The 13595-nt window shown below is 40.8% G+C and overlaps 2 long non-coding RNA genes across 2 annotated transcripts; both read left to right on the top strand.

The window, feature by feature from the left end:
• Nucleotides 1-1577: 1577 nt before the first annotated feature.
• LOC139830942 (uncharacterized) lies at nucleotides 1578-4497 on the top strand. Its single transcript, XR_011744478.1, has 5 exons — nucleotides 1578-1884; nucleotides 1974-2070; nucleotides 2158-2312; nucleotides 3199-3272; nucleotides 3442-4497. It is a non-coding gene; the product is annotated as an uncharacterized lncRNA (long non-coding RNA).
• Nucleotides 4498-9459: 4962 nt separating this feature from the next.
• LOC127294786 (uncharacterized) lies at nucleotides 9460-11588 on the top strand. The gene is made up of 5 exons (XR_007847022.1): nucleotides 9460-9766; nucleotides 9856-9952; nucleotides 10040-10194; nucleotides 11080-11153; nucleotides 11323-11588. It is a non-coding gene; the product is annotated as an uncharacterized lncRNA (long non-coding RNA).
• The last annotated feature ends 2007 nt before the right edge of the window (nucleotides 11589-13595 follow it).

Below are 13595 nucleotides of genomic sequence, written 5' to 3'. Positions count from 1 at the left end.
TTATGGATCTCCAGATCCCGCTATTAGTTATTGGTCGGAGTGAGTACTCAACCATGTCCGCATAGTTCACGAACCGTAGGGTGACACACTTAAAGTTGGATGTTGAAATTGTAACACCCCAACTTTTTGCAAGCTTGTTTAATTATCCAAAGTGCAAAAATTAGGGGGAACAAAAACTTTTTCTATAGACTAATTAACATGAATTGCCTTGATCTGTTTGTTATGATGAATTGCCTTGATCTGTTGGTAGATAAATTGTCTTGATTTGCTTGTTGAGTTTTGATTTGAGCTACCCTTAATAACAACACCTCTAGTGGTTAAACAAGCATCTCACTAAATAAAACACATGGTGGCTAGGAAGAATTGTTTTTCTTTTTACTACATCAAACCTCCCTCCTGATGGCAACATGAGTGTGCCTACTTATAAGATTCCAACTTTGGCAGTTGATCTCTTAGCACCCACAACTGTTTTTGGTGACCTCAGTGCATGGATCTCTTCTATACAACACCCCCTGCAACTTCCACATCTTACATGTCACATCCTCCACTTGCAACTCTTATAATCACTTGATCTGGTATCCTATCCAATGTTTCAGCACCAGATCACTTCTTCCTCTTTTACCTCTTGTGTTTATTTAATCCAATTTTAATATCCACAAAACCAAGAGTAGGTATGATGGGTACATTTTGTAGCCACCATCTACCCTTGAGAACACTTCTCCCTAAATTAGTTTTCTCTCTCAAAAGTCCTATTGATTTTCCTTCTCTAGTTTTGATCACAAAACTACTTCTAGTTTTACTAAAACTTTTCAAGATATTTCTTCAAGGAAAACAAGGAACTGAAATGGGTTTTGTTTTCTCATCCCATTTCTAACAAGTACTGATTTCAGAAACATTACTTTCTATTTTGTGCTCTTTTTAACAAAAGGCTTGTTTATGGTACTTATACCATTTCTTGTTTTCCTCTTGCTTATTTTACAATTAAGAAAAACTCTACTTTACTTGAGAGAGTAAGTAGAATATTTTGAACTCCTATGTTCCAACTAGTTTTCTCTCAACATCTTCAAAATTCCATTTCACTTGAGTTCATTCCCAATTGTCTCTAGACAATTGAGGTGTGTCCCATACCTTTCAATTTTGAATTCTAATGTAAACCTCTAATCATCAACTATACCTTGGGAACTATCTTCATCCTAAGTTGGTCTCAACCAAAGTGGTGGAGATTATTCTCATGGCACATGGCACATGTCACCTTCATACTCATTTTTATCTATATGTATCTACTCCTATTTTTATCATTATCAAAGTCACTCATTGATATTATCTTCTCAACATCATACCTTGTCTATACACATTGATGTTGTGCCTTTCTCTCACATTGCTCACTTGTGCTTGGCAAGAATGGAGCCGGCCATGACAATTTCGACCAGCCATGTTTCTCCTCACTTTCTTCTCTTGCAAGCATTGCCTCCCAACTACTCCAATCAATAAATGGGCAGCCACCTTCCTTGGCCAATGAAAAAGGAGGCAGCCACCCCTCTCCCTCTATAAATACCCCCTTGGCTGGCCACCACCTCCCCCTTTGCTCATTTTCTTCACTCTCCACTCCCTCACACTCTCCTCCTCTCCTACACCACGAAATGCTGCTCCTCCTAGCAACCATGGCCGGCCATGGCCATGGAAACCTCTCCAAGATGCGACTCCCTCCTCCCTCAAGCTCCTCCTCACCATGAGAGCCTCCCTCTCCTTCTTCTCCCCAACCCTAGATGGTTTTCTCTCCTCTTCCTCTTCCTCCATTGCTAAGATTGGATCTTGATGCAGGTGCATGTTGGTCCAAGCATGGAGAAGCTTGAGCTATCCTCAGATCTGAAGTTCTTGAGCAAAGTTCGTCCAAATCCTTGCAGTAATTTCTGCTATCTTGCTGTTTCAGATTCTAGTACGAACTTGTAAAATCCACCAAATCTCGTGCGCAGATCCAAATCGAGTGATTCAAAATTCCGCGGATAGATACAGAAAAGATCTACAACTTGGCGTTGGTCTCATCCTCAAATTCGTTACGGATTGTCCGTGGTAAATAAAGTTCTATAAACATGCAGATTCACTGTTTGTTAGATTTGTTCCGTTTTACGAAACTTTTTTGAGCAAACTCAACTGTAGGTGAAAGCCCTCTTCAATACCTTCATTTTGGCGGTGGTTTCACTTCGATTGACCTCCTGAAACTGAAATGGTTCATAGGTCAAGATCTGGTCAGATCTGACTTTGTCGAATTAAACCAGGAGCTTGGGAACGAATTTTTGAATGAAACCAATTGGGTAAGAACCAGCTTTTCAATACCTTTCAGATGCACCTGACCTCATATTTTGTATGAGTTATGTAAGATTTTGGGTGAATTAAACTTGTTATGTGTGTTCTGCAGACTTGGCTGTTAGCTTTTAAATCACCAAAAATCCATTTTTGAACCTAATTGAGTGATTCCAAATAGGTAGGATTACTGAATGTTTTCTTAATCTTCTCAAATAAGTTTCACACCTTTATCTGTTCTGTAACTCCAGAGAGAAAGCAAATGGTACAAACATGCAGTAACCTTGTCAATCCATTTGTGAGAGTTTCAGAAACAATTTGAACCCAAATCCAATTGTGTATGCCTCTCTGTTTAAATACCTTTCAAATGCCAGTGGTCCCATATTTTTAGGATTTTTCTACGATTTATGGCTTATAGATCTTGTTTTCTGTACAGTCAGATTCAAACAAATTCCTAAATTTGTAGGTTTAATATTTTTGAGTGAATCCAATTGGGTTAGTCTTGTATTAGTACTGGCCATCTAGGAAAAATAGTGTTAGTCTCTGTTCATGCATTTTCATTACTGTTAGTAAGGTATATGTGTGACATGCATTGTTGGACCAAAACTTGTTGGGTTTATTTAAAAACCTTGACCAACTCTTTTATTTAGAACTGGGCAACCTTTGTTTTATGCTTGCAAAACAAAACCTCTGCAACTCAACTTTAGCTCTATTGTTTTGCTTAAGTTTTCAAATGATGTGGAATGTGGTTTGCTTCCTATTTTGGATGTTGTGTTATGTGAGCAAACTAAGTTAGGAAAACTGTTTTCTACTTTTCCAAAAATGTTTGAAAATGTTTTGTGAATGTATTTGATGTCAAACTAATGCTCTTGTTCTCTTTATGATGTTATCTACCAGGGGATACTTAGTTGTGCCATGGTGATACCTAGAGAGGCAATTGCTAAGTCGTGGCACTCTCATACCTTTACTAGGTAAATAAATGGGGTTTTCTTTTAGTTGCTTTGTAGTATCTATAAGTTCTTTGTATGTTAGCCCGTAGTAAGGTGGTTAGCTATTGCTTGTTGTTTGTTGAATGTTGCATGCTTGTTATGTTTGGAGCAATGTGATTGATTGTGTTCCTTTTATATTTTCCGGCGATAGATGCGAACAATTTCGGAGGAGAAGAAGAAGAAGTGGAATCGGACAAGGATTTTATTTGTACTGTGGGAATTCTTATTTGATGGAGTTGAAGAAGTCCAGGGACAAATAAGCCAATGCAAGCCATCTTTTGATCTCTGATATGATGTCTCTTTGGATGTCATCTTGTGCTATCAATAGCATCTTGGTTCTATGTGTGATGATCTCCATATTGTTGTCATCTATGCTTGGATGCAAGCATGGTACCTCTAGTAGTTTTATCTTGTCAAGGTCTTGGTAATTGGTTGGGTGTATGGTATCATGGCCATTGCTATCCAACTTGCTTTCTATATTTAGCTTGAATATGTTCCACCTCGGGACAAGATTCATACTACACCCCCTTCTAGTGTAGATTGTATCAATACCATGTTTTTGGTGTATTCTCAAATTGTGATGAGTATGCCTGTTTTCCCTTAATGGTGTTGGTGTTGGTCAATTCTCATCCCTATCTATCTATTGATTGGGTTAGATAGCACCACAAATCTGAAAGTATATTTCCTCTTGTGTTGTCATAATACATGCTTAGCTCAAGCAAGTATGATCCACTCCAATACCTCTTTTTCATACCCTCAATGGCGTGATGACCCTCATCTCGGCCATAGTGTTGTATTAGTTCAACTCATGAAACTTTAGATTGGGAACCCCTCAAGGTTTACCTTGTTGTAAATGTTTATGAAAACCTTGGGTGAGGCAATCTTACCCAAGCGTATGGTTTATGAAAGGAAAGGATCTTGACAAAGATGGTTGGAAAGAGGAAGGTGTGTGTGACTTGGGTTTTTGAGAAAAACGACACATGGTTCTTTGTATTCGCCCGGAACAACTAAACAGCGCAACCATAGCTACTCCAACGTGGGCACGGGGCTTAACTTGACGTTTGTTCTTCTTAGCATGAGGCACCGCACAACTATACAAGGGTACGGTTACCCCCGAGTCCGGGTTGTCATGGTTGGGACAATAGTATAACGGGAGGCCTTCGGGGCTGACCCGTCCGGAAGACACTATGGGTCTCCTGGCTTGGCGGTGGAGCCACGCTCTAGAGGAGGTGAGCTGCCACGGTGCCGGGGAGGTACATACTCCATAGGGTAGGACCTCGTGTTAAGACGAATAGGTGAAAGGTTATGTCCGGGTATCCGTCGTGGCATATGTCGTTATGCGGGGATGATGCCCACACGATAGGTATCCGGATAGTTGTGGTGAAAGTGTGCAAACTCTGCAGAGTCAAAACTATTCGAATAGCCACGTCCGCGGTCATGGACGGTTGGGATGGCTGTTACAGAGCTGTGTCGAGTTTTGGTTTTGAAAATGATTTCCAAAGGAAATGTGTGTTGGAAGTACCGGAAGGGTACGGGAAAGATGGTGTGCCGACCATGTGGAGATGGTCGAGGAAAATGAAACAAAAGAGGGTGACCCTTCCTAGTGTTTCATGTAGAGGAACTCTTCTTTAACAAAGATATAGAGATGTCATAGGACTTCCCTAGTATCCCCATCAATTGAGATGGCGGTATGCTACCTCTTCTTTAACAAAGATATAGAGATGTCATAGGACTTTCTTAGTGTCCCCTTCAACTGTGATGTGGGATGCTATATCCACAAGAGAAACTGATTCTCTTTCACATGCTATATCCACCAGAGAAACTATTCTCCCTCTCTTGTCTTCTTTAGTTAGAATTGTTATCACCTTCTTGATGGTTTGCGAGTACAATTCAAATGTACTCACGGCTTTGTCCCTGGCTATTTACTTGGCCAGACCTGGAGGACTTCGACGGATGAAGAAGGAGTTGATGACGTCCATGCGAGCTAGGAACGTCTTCTCAGTCAGTTGCCTGTAGGGTTAAGGCAGATGACTTGGACTCTACGCTGCTGAAGTGATTCCGCTACTCTGATGATTAGATTAGGCCCTTCGAGGCTATTATGTAAAGATTGGTCATGTGACCTATTGTAATTTTCTTATTCCATTTTGTAATGAAGGATGTAATTTGATATCAGTTCGGTTATGTGTTCGCGGCGCACTGATCATGGGATCGTGAACTGTATACATAACAGGGTATTTCGGACAGTTAGTCCGGGGTCCCCACAGAGCTGGTATCAGAGCCATCCTGACTGTAGGAGACCTTAGTTAGCCTGGACGTTAGTTAGGAAACAAGTACTTGGGCAAAACTATTTACCAAACAAATTCTTTCGTTAGTCGGAAGCATAGCTTCTACTCCTCTTGTTTCTTCAAAACTTCTAAATTCTTATCTCTCCGCTTTATAGAAGTGTTTGAAAATTCTTACTCTATTGTCTCATCCACTTCAAACCTACATATTGGACGATGTCCCCAACTCAGACCGGAGACTCGACCTCAAAGATACATCAATCCCACAGGAAGACTCATGAATCTCCAACGACAGCTATTGAAGATTGGAGGCCGACTTAGTGTGCACATAAAAGAATGATAATATCATGTCTTTGGTTGTCACCAAAGTATGTCAAAGATCTGACCTTGTTCCTCCGTGGACTTGCACTTTTTGCAGTCGCCAGGGATCAAGTCCTCAGTTTTTGACTAGTAATTTTTAGGCCAGCCACCAGAAGATGCCGACTTTGGGAGTACCTACACAACTACCCCTTCGAAGACCCCACGTCCCCGGGATGTTGAGCAAGAAGACTACACAGTTTTAGCCTCTACCTCAACCTCGACGACTCAACACCAGGCCGCATCACCACTCTCTGCTTCAAGAATCCTTGTTGAAGATGATGTCAACAAGCTGAAGACTGCAACATATGTGACCAGCCCAAACCTATAGGATGGATAGGACAAAACTCAATCGATTTGATTGAGCTACCCCCGCGTATTAGTCATCCATGGGTACTTGTGTTACCATGTCTGGTTTGATGATTGCTTGTAGTTCCCTAAGTGTGTTGTCTTGAGTGTTTTTATTTGTTTGTTGTGTGTTTGATTGTCTTGGTCTTTAGGTCTGAAAAACACTCTTGGTGTGATAAACCAGCGTAGGAAGCCCCTCTAAGACGTTTTCACAGTCATCTACCTCGCCGATAAAATGCTTACTGCTAGCTAAATGGATAAGTTAACCCTGTTAACCATCGATTCTCAACCGTCAGAGAAACTGACCCAGACCCCTATCTACGCCAACTACTTTCAAGATCAGCTGAAGCATCTCTACTAAGCCGAGAAGATAGAAGACCCTACCCTCAAGAGTGACTGCACCTCTGCAAGAAGACATGCATACTAACTTTGTCTAACCTTGGAGTATAATCGCGCTAACCTCGAGGATATCTTTTTGAAACCACCCTCTAACACACCGTCTAACAAACTGAGAGAACAATAGCGTCAGACCCAAGTTACATCACATGGTTCATCTGTTCCTCATCAAGTGAAGCTCATGAAGATACCTCAAGACTCAAGATTAGGTGTATTTTACCTGCTCACTTCTTAAGTGGTATAAGTCAACACTGACCCTCAAGCTGAAGATTGTCTTCGACGGCCTTCGTTGCTGCTTCATATGGAGACCAACCAGGCGTTTCATCGACTTACTAACTTACCGCGCGTTATATGGTCTAATAAAAACCGTGAGTGCCTCTTGAAGTCGTGGACTACACATCGTCTACTGAAGATTCTTCAACTGAATACGGAAGATCGATGACTTCTTCAGAAGCCCAGACAGGACTACAAGGCAGAAGCTCTGAGTTTTTCCGAAACCCGATGAAAAATCCTAAGGGTGGAAGACTTCGTCTTCCACTAAAAATTGGAGCTGACCCTAAAAATTTAAACCTTTTTAAACACCGTTGGGAATTTGGGATGCACTAACTTCCCTTGAAGCTGTGGACTGCACCTCGCTCCCTGAATATGCTTCAACTCAAGACGAGAGAAAGATCACTTCTTCGAAAGCACTGACAAGACCCTTGGCCGAAGCTTAGAGTTTTTAAACCCCCCTATGAACAATTTTAAGGGTGGAAGACTTCGTCTTCCACTAAAATTTAAAGTTAACTCTAAAAAGTTTTCAACCCTGCTAAAGCACCGCTGGAGTGCGCTAACTCTCCTTGAATCGTGGACTCTAACACCTGCTTGGAGTATTCAACCTCTTCATGAAGCTCACCATCGGCAGGAATCCATCATGTCTCCCAGAAGATGAAGCAACGACCTTCTCAAAAAAAAATGGCACATCTACAAAAGAATGGAGTCTAACTTTAGTTAAACTTTACAACCCCTCTAGTTCTATGCTTAGTAATCTCGGGACGAGATTATTTTAAGGGTGGAAGATCTGTAACACCCCAACTTTTTGCAAGCTTGTTTAATTATCCAAAGTGCAAAAATTAGGGGGAACAAAAACTTTTTCTATAGACTAATTAACATGAATTGCCTTGATCTGTTTGTTATGATGAATTGCCTTGATCTGTTGGTAGATAAATTGTCTTGATTTGCTTGTTGAGTTTTGATTTGAGCTACCCTTAATAACAACACCTCTAGTGGTTAAACAAGCATCTCACTAAATAAAACACATGGTGGCTAGGAAGAATTGTTTTTCTTTTTACTACATCAAACCTCCCTCCTGATGGCAACATGAGTGTGCCTACTTATAAGATTCCAACTTTGGCAGTTGATCTCTTAGCACCCACAACTGTTTTTGGTGACCTCAGTGCATGGATCTCTTCTATACAACACCCCCTGCAACTTCCACATCTTACATGTCACATCCTCCACTTGCAACTCTTATAATCACTTGATCTGGTATCCTATCCAATGTTTCAGCACCAGATCACTTCTTCCTCTTTTACCTCTTGTGTTTATTTAATCCAATTTTAATATCCACAAAACCAAGAGTAGGTATGATGGGTACATTTTGTAGCCACCATCTACCCTTGAGAACACTTCTCCCTAAATTAGTTTTCTCTCTCAAAAGTCCTATTGATTTTCCTTCTCTAGTTTTGATCACAAAACTACTTCTAGTTTTACTAAAACTTTTCAAGATATTTCTTCAAGGAAAACAAGGAACTGAAATGGGTTTTGTTTTCTCATCCCATTTCTAACAAGTACTGATTTCAGAAACATTACTTTCTATTTTGTGCTCTTTTTAACAAAAGGCTTGTTTATGGTACTTATACCATTTCTTGTTTTCCTCTTGCTTATTTTACAATTAAGAAAAACTCTACTTTACTTGAGAGAGTAAGTAGAATATTTTGAACTCCTATGTTCCAACTAGTTTTCTCTCAACATCTTCAAAATTCCATTTCACTTGAGTTCATTCCCAATTGTCTCTAGACAATTGAGGTGTGTCCCATACCTTTCAATTAAACTCTTTTTCAAATGGCAATACTTGCACATCTTATATTTCATCATATCTATCTCACTCCTCTATTCTTTTCCATCATTGTCTTGACCTCATGAATTGATGATTTATGTCAATATATTCATCCTTGTGAGTATATGAATACTTCACTCACCATCTCTCTTAATCTTGCTCTATCATTGACTAAACCACCATCACCACCCATCTACCTTGGCATGCTCATGCATTGTTCCATGTGGTGAATCCCAATTCTTTCAATTTTGAATTCTAATGTAAACCTCTAATCATCAACTATACCTTGGGAACTATCTTCATCCTAAGTTGGTCTCAACCAAAGTGGTGGAGATTATTCTCATGGCACATGGCACATGTCACCTTCATACTCATTTTTATCTATATGTATCTACTCCTATTTTTATCATTATCAAAGTCACTCATTGATATTATCTTCTCAACATCATACCTTGTCTATACACATTGATGTTGTGCCTTTCTCTCACATTGCTCACTTGTGCTTGGCAAGAATGGAGCCGGCCATGACAATTTTGACCAGCCATGTTTCTCCTCACTTTCTTCTCTTGCAAGCATTGCCTCCCAACTACTCCAATCAATAAATGGGCAGCCACCTTCCTTGGCCAATGAAAAAGGAGGCAGCCACCCCTCTCCCTCTATAAATACCCCCTTGGCTGGCCACCACCTCCCCCTTTGCTCATTTTCTTCACTCTCCACTCCCTCACACTCTCCTCCTCTCCTACACCACGAAATGCTGCTCCTCCTAGCAACCATGGCCGGCCATGGCCATGGAAACCTCTCCAAGATGCGACTCCCTCCTCCCTCAAGCTCCTCCTCACCATGAGAGCCTCCCTCTCCTTCTTCTCCCCAACCCTAGATGGTTTTCTCTCCTCTTCCTCTTCCTCCATTGCTAAGATTGGATCTTGATGCAGGTGCATGTTGGTCCAAGCATGGAGAAGCTTGAGCTATCCTCAGATCTGAAGTTCTTGAGCAAAGTTCGTCCAAATCCTTGCAGTAATTTCTGCTATCTTGCTGTTTCAGATTCTGGTACGAACTTGTAAAATCCACCAAATCTCGTGCGCAGATCCAAATCGAGTGATTCAAAGTTCCGCGGATAGATACAGAAAAGATCTACAACTTGGCGTTGGTCTTATCCTCAAATTCGTTACGGATTGTCCGTGGTAAATAAAGTTCTGTAAACATGCAGATTCACTGTTTGTTAGATTTGTTCCGTTTTACGAAACTTTTTTGAGCAAACTCAACTGTAGGTGAAAGCCCTCTTCAATACCTTCATTTTGGCGGTGGTTTCACTTCGATTGACCTCCTGAAACTGAAATGGTTCACAGGTCAAGATCTGGTCAGATCTGACTTTGTCGAATTAAACCAGGAGCTTGGGAACGAATTTTTGAATGAAACCAATTGAGTAAGAACCAGCTTTTCAATACCTTTCAGATGCACCTGACCTCATATTTTTATGAGTTATGTAAGATTTTGGGTGAATTAAACTTGTTATGTGTGTTCTGCAGACTTGGCTGTTAGCTTTTAAATCACCAAAAATCCATTTTTTAACCTAATTGAGTGATTCCAATTAGGTAGGATTACTGAATGTTTTCTTAATCTTCTCAAATAAGTTTCACACCTTTATCTGTTCTGTAACTCCAGAGAGAAAGCAAATGGTACAAACATGCAGTAACCTTGTCAATCCATTTGTGAGAGTTTCAGAAACAATTTGAACCCAAATCCAATTGTGTATGCCTCTCTGTTTAAATACCTTTCAAATGCCAGTGGTCCCATATTTTTAGGATTTTTCTACGATTTATGGCTTACAGATCTTGTTTTCTGTACAGTCAGATTCAAACAAATTCCTAAATTTGTAAGTTTAATATTTTTGAGTGAATCCAATTGGGTTAGTCTTGTATTAGTACTGGCCATCTAGGAAAAATAGTGTTAGTCTCTGTTCATGCATTTTCGTTACTGTTAGTAAGGTATATGTGTGACATGCATTGTTGGACCAAAACTTGTTGGGTTTATTTAAAAACCTTGACCAACTCTTTTATTTAGAACTGGGCAACCTTTGTTTTATGCTTGCAAAACAAAACCTCTGCAACTCAACTTTAGCCCTATTGTTTTGCTTAAGTTTTCAAATGATGTGGAATGTGGTTTGCTTCCTATTTTGGATGTTGTGTTATGTGAGCAAACTAAGTTAGGAAAACCGTTTTCTACTTTTCCAAAAATGTTTGAAAATGTTTTGTGAATGTATTTGATGTCAAACTAATGCTCTTGTTCTCTTTATGATGTTATCTACCAGGGGATACTTAGTTGTGCCATGGTGATACCTAGAGAGGCAATTGCTAAGTCGTGGCACTCTCATACCTTTACTAGGTAAATAAATGGGGTTTTCTTTTAGTTGCTTTGTAGTATCTATAAGTTCTTTGTATGTTAGCCCGTAGTAAGGTGGTTAGCTATTGCTTGTTGTTTGTTGAATGTTGCATGCTTGTTATGTTTGGAGCAATGTGATTGATTGTGTTCCTTTTATATTTTCCGGCGATAGATGCGAACAATTTCGGAGGAGAAGAAGAAGAAGTGGAATCGGACAAGGATTTTATTTGTACTGTGGGAATTCTTATTTGATGGAGTTGAAGAAGTCCAGGGACAAATAAGCCAATGCAAGCCATCTTTTGATCTCTGATATGATGTCTCTTTGGATGTCATCTTGTGCTATCAATAGCATCTTGGTTCAATGTGTGATGATCTCCATATTGTTGTCATCTATGCTTGGATGCAAGCATGGTACCTCTAGTAGTTTTATCTTGTCAAGGTCTTGGTAATTGGTTGGGTGTATGGTATCATGGCCATTGCTATCCAACTTGCTTTCTATATTTAGCTTGAATATGTTCCACCTCGGGACAAGATTCATACTACACCCCCTTCTAGTGTAGATGTATCAATACCATGTTTTTGGTGTATTCTCAAATTGTGATGAGTATGCCTGTTTTCCCTTAATGGTGTTGGTGTTGGTCAATTCTCATCCCTATCTATCTATTGATTGGGTTAGATAGCACCACAAATCTGAAAGTATATTTCCTCTTGTGTTGTCATAATACATGCTTAGCTCAAGCAAGTATGATCCACTCCAATACCTCTTTTTCATACCCTCAATGGCGTGATGACCCTCATCTCGGCCATAGTGTTGTATTAGTTCAACTCATGAAACTTTAGATTGGGAACCCCTCAAGGTTTACCTTGTTGTAAATGTTTATGAAAACCTTGGGTGAGGCAATCTTACCCAAGCGTATGGTTTATGAAAGGAAAGGATCTTGACAAAGATGGTTGGAAAGAGGAAGGTGTGTGTGACTTGGGTTTTTGAGAAAAACGACACATGGTTCTTTGTATTCGCCCGGAACAACTAAACAGCGCAACCATAGCTACTCCAACGTGGGCACGAGGCTTAACTTGACGTTTGTTCTTCTTAGCATGAGGCACCGCACAACTATACAAGGGTACGGTTACCCCCGAGTCCGGGTTGTCATGGTTGGGACAATAGTATAACGGGAGGCCTTCGGGGCTGACCCGTCCGGAAGACACTATGGGTCTCCTGGCTTGGCGGTGGAGCCACGCTCTAGAGGAGGTGAGCTGCCACGGTGCCGGGGAGGTACATACTCCATAGGGTAGGACCTCGTGTTAAGACGAATAGGCGAAAGGTTATGTCCGGGTATCCGTCGTGGCATATGTCGTTATGCGGGGATGATGCCCACACGATAGGTATCCGGATAGTTGTGGTGAAAGTGTGCAAACTCTGCAGAGTCAAAACTATTCGAATAGCCGCGTCCGCGGTCATGGACGGTTGGGATGGCCGTTACAGAGCTGTGTCGAGTTTTGGTTTTGAAAATGATTTCCAAAGGAAATGTGTGTTGGAAGTACCGGAAGGGTACGGGAAAGATGGTGTGCCGACCATGTGGAGATGGTCGAGGAAAATGAAACAAAAGAGGGTGACCCTTCCTAGTGTTTCATGTAGAGGAACTCTTCTTTAACAAAGATATAGAGATGTCATAGGACTTCCCTAGTATCCCCATCAATTGAGATGGCGGTATGCTACCTCTTCTTTAGCAAAGATATAGAGATGTCATAGGACTTTCTTAGTGTCCCCTTCAACTGTGATGTGGGATGCTATATCCACAAGAGAAACTGATTCTCTTTCACATGCTATATCCACCAGAGAAACTATTCTCCCTCTCTTGTCTTCTTTAGATAGAATTGTTATCACCTTCTTGATGGTTTGCGAGTACAATTCAAATGTACTCACGACTTTGTCCCTGGCTATTTACTTGGCCAGACCTGGAGGACTTCGACGGATGAAGAAGGAGTTGATGACGTCTATGCAAGCTAGGAATGTCTTCTCAGTCAGTTGCCTGTAGGGTTAAGGCAGATGACTTGGGCTCTGCGCTGCTGAAGTGATTCCGCTACTCTGATGATTAGATTAGGCCCTTCGAGGCTATTATGTAAAGATTGGTCATGTGACCTATTGTAATTTTCTTATTCCGTTTTGTAATGAAGGATGTAATTTGATATCAGTTCGGTTATGTGTTCGCGGCGCACTGATCATGGGATCGTGAACTGTATACATAACAGGGTATTTCGGACAGTTAGTCCGGGGTCCCCACAGAAATGGTAGAACTTGAATATGGAATGGAGTTCGAATATTTGTTCGGAGTCCCGGATGAGATCCCGGACATCACGAGGAGTTCCGGAATGGTCCGGAGAATAAGATTCATATATAGGATGTCATTTTATGTGAATTAAAATGATGTGGAAGGTTCTATGGAA

This window comes from Lolium perenne, chromosome 4 (genome assembly GCF_019359855.2).
Source record: "Lolium perenne isolate Kyuss_39 chromosome 4, Kyuss_2.0, whole genome shotgun sequence".
In the NCBI taxonomy this organism is placed as follows: domain Eukaryota; kingdom Viridiplantae; phylum Streptophyta; class Magnoliopsida; order Poales; family Poaceae; genus Lolium; species Lolium perenne.
Note: the sequence above shows the minus strand (reverse complement) of the source record. Positions and strands in the feature narration are given on the sequence as shown.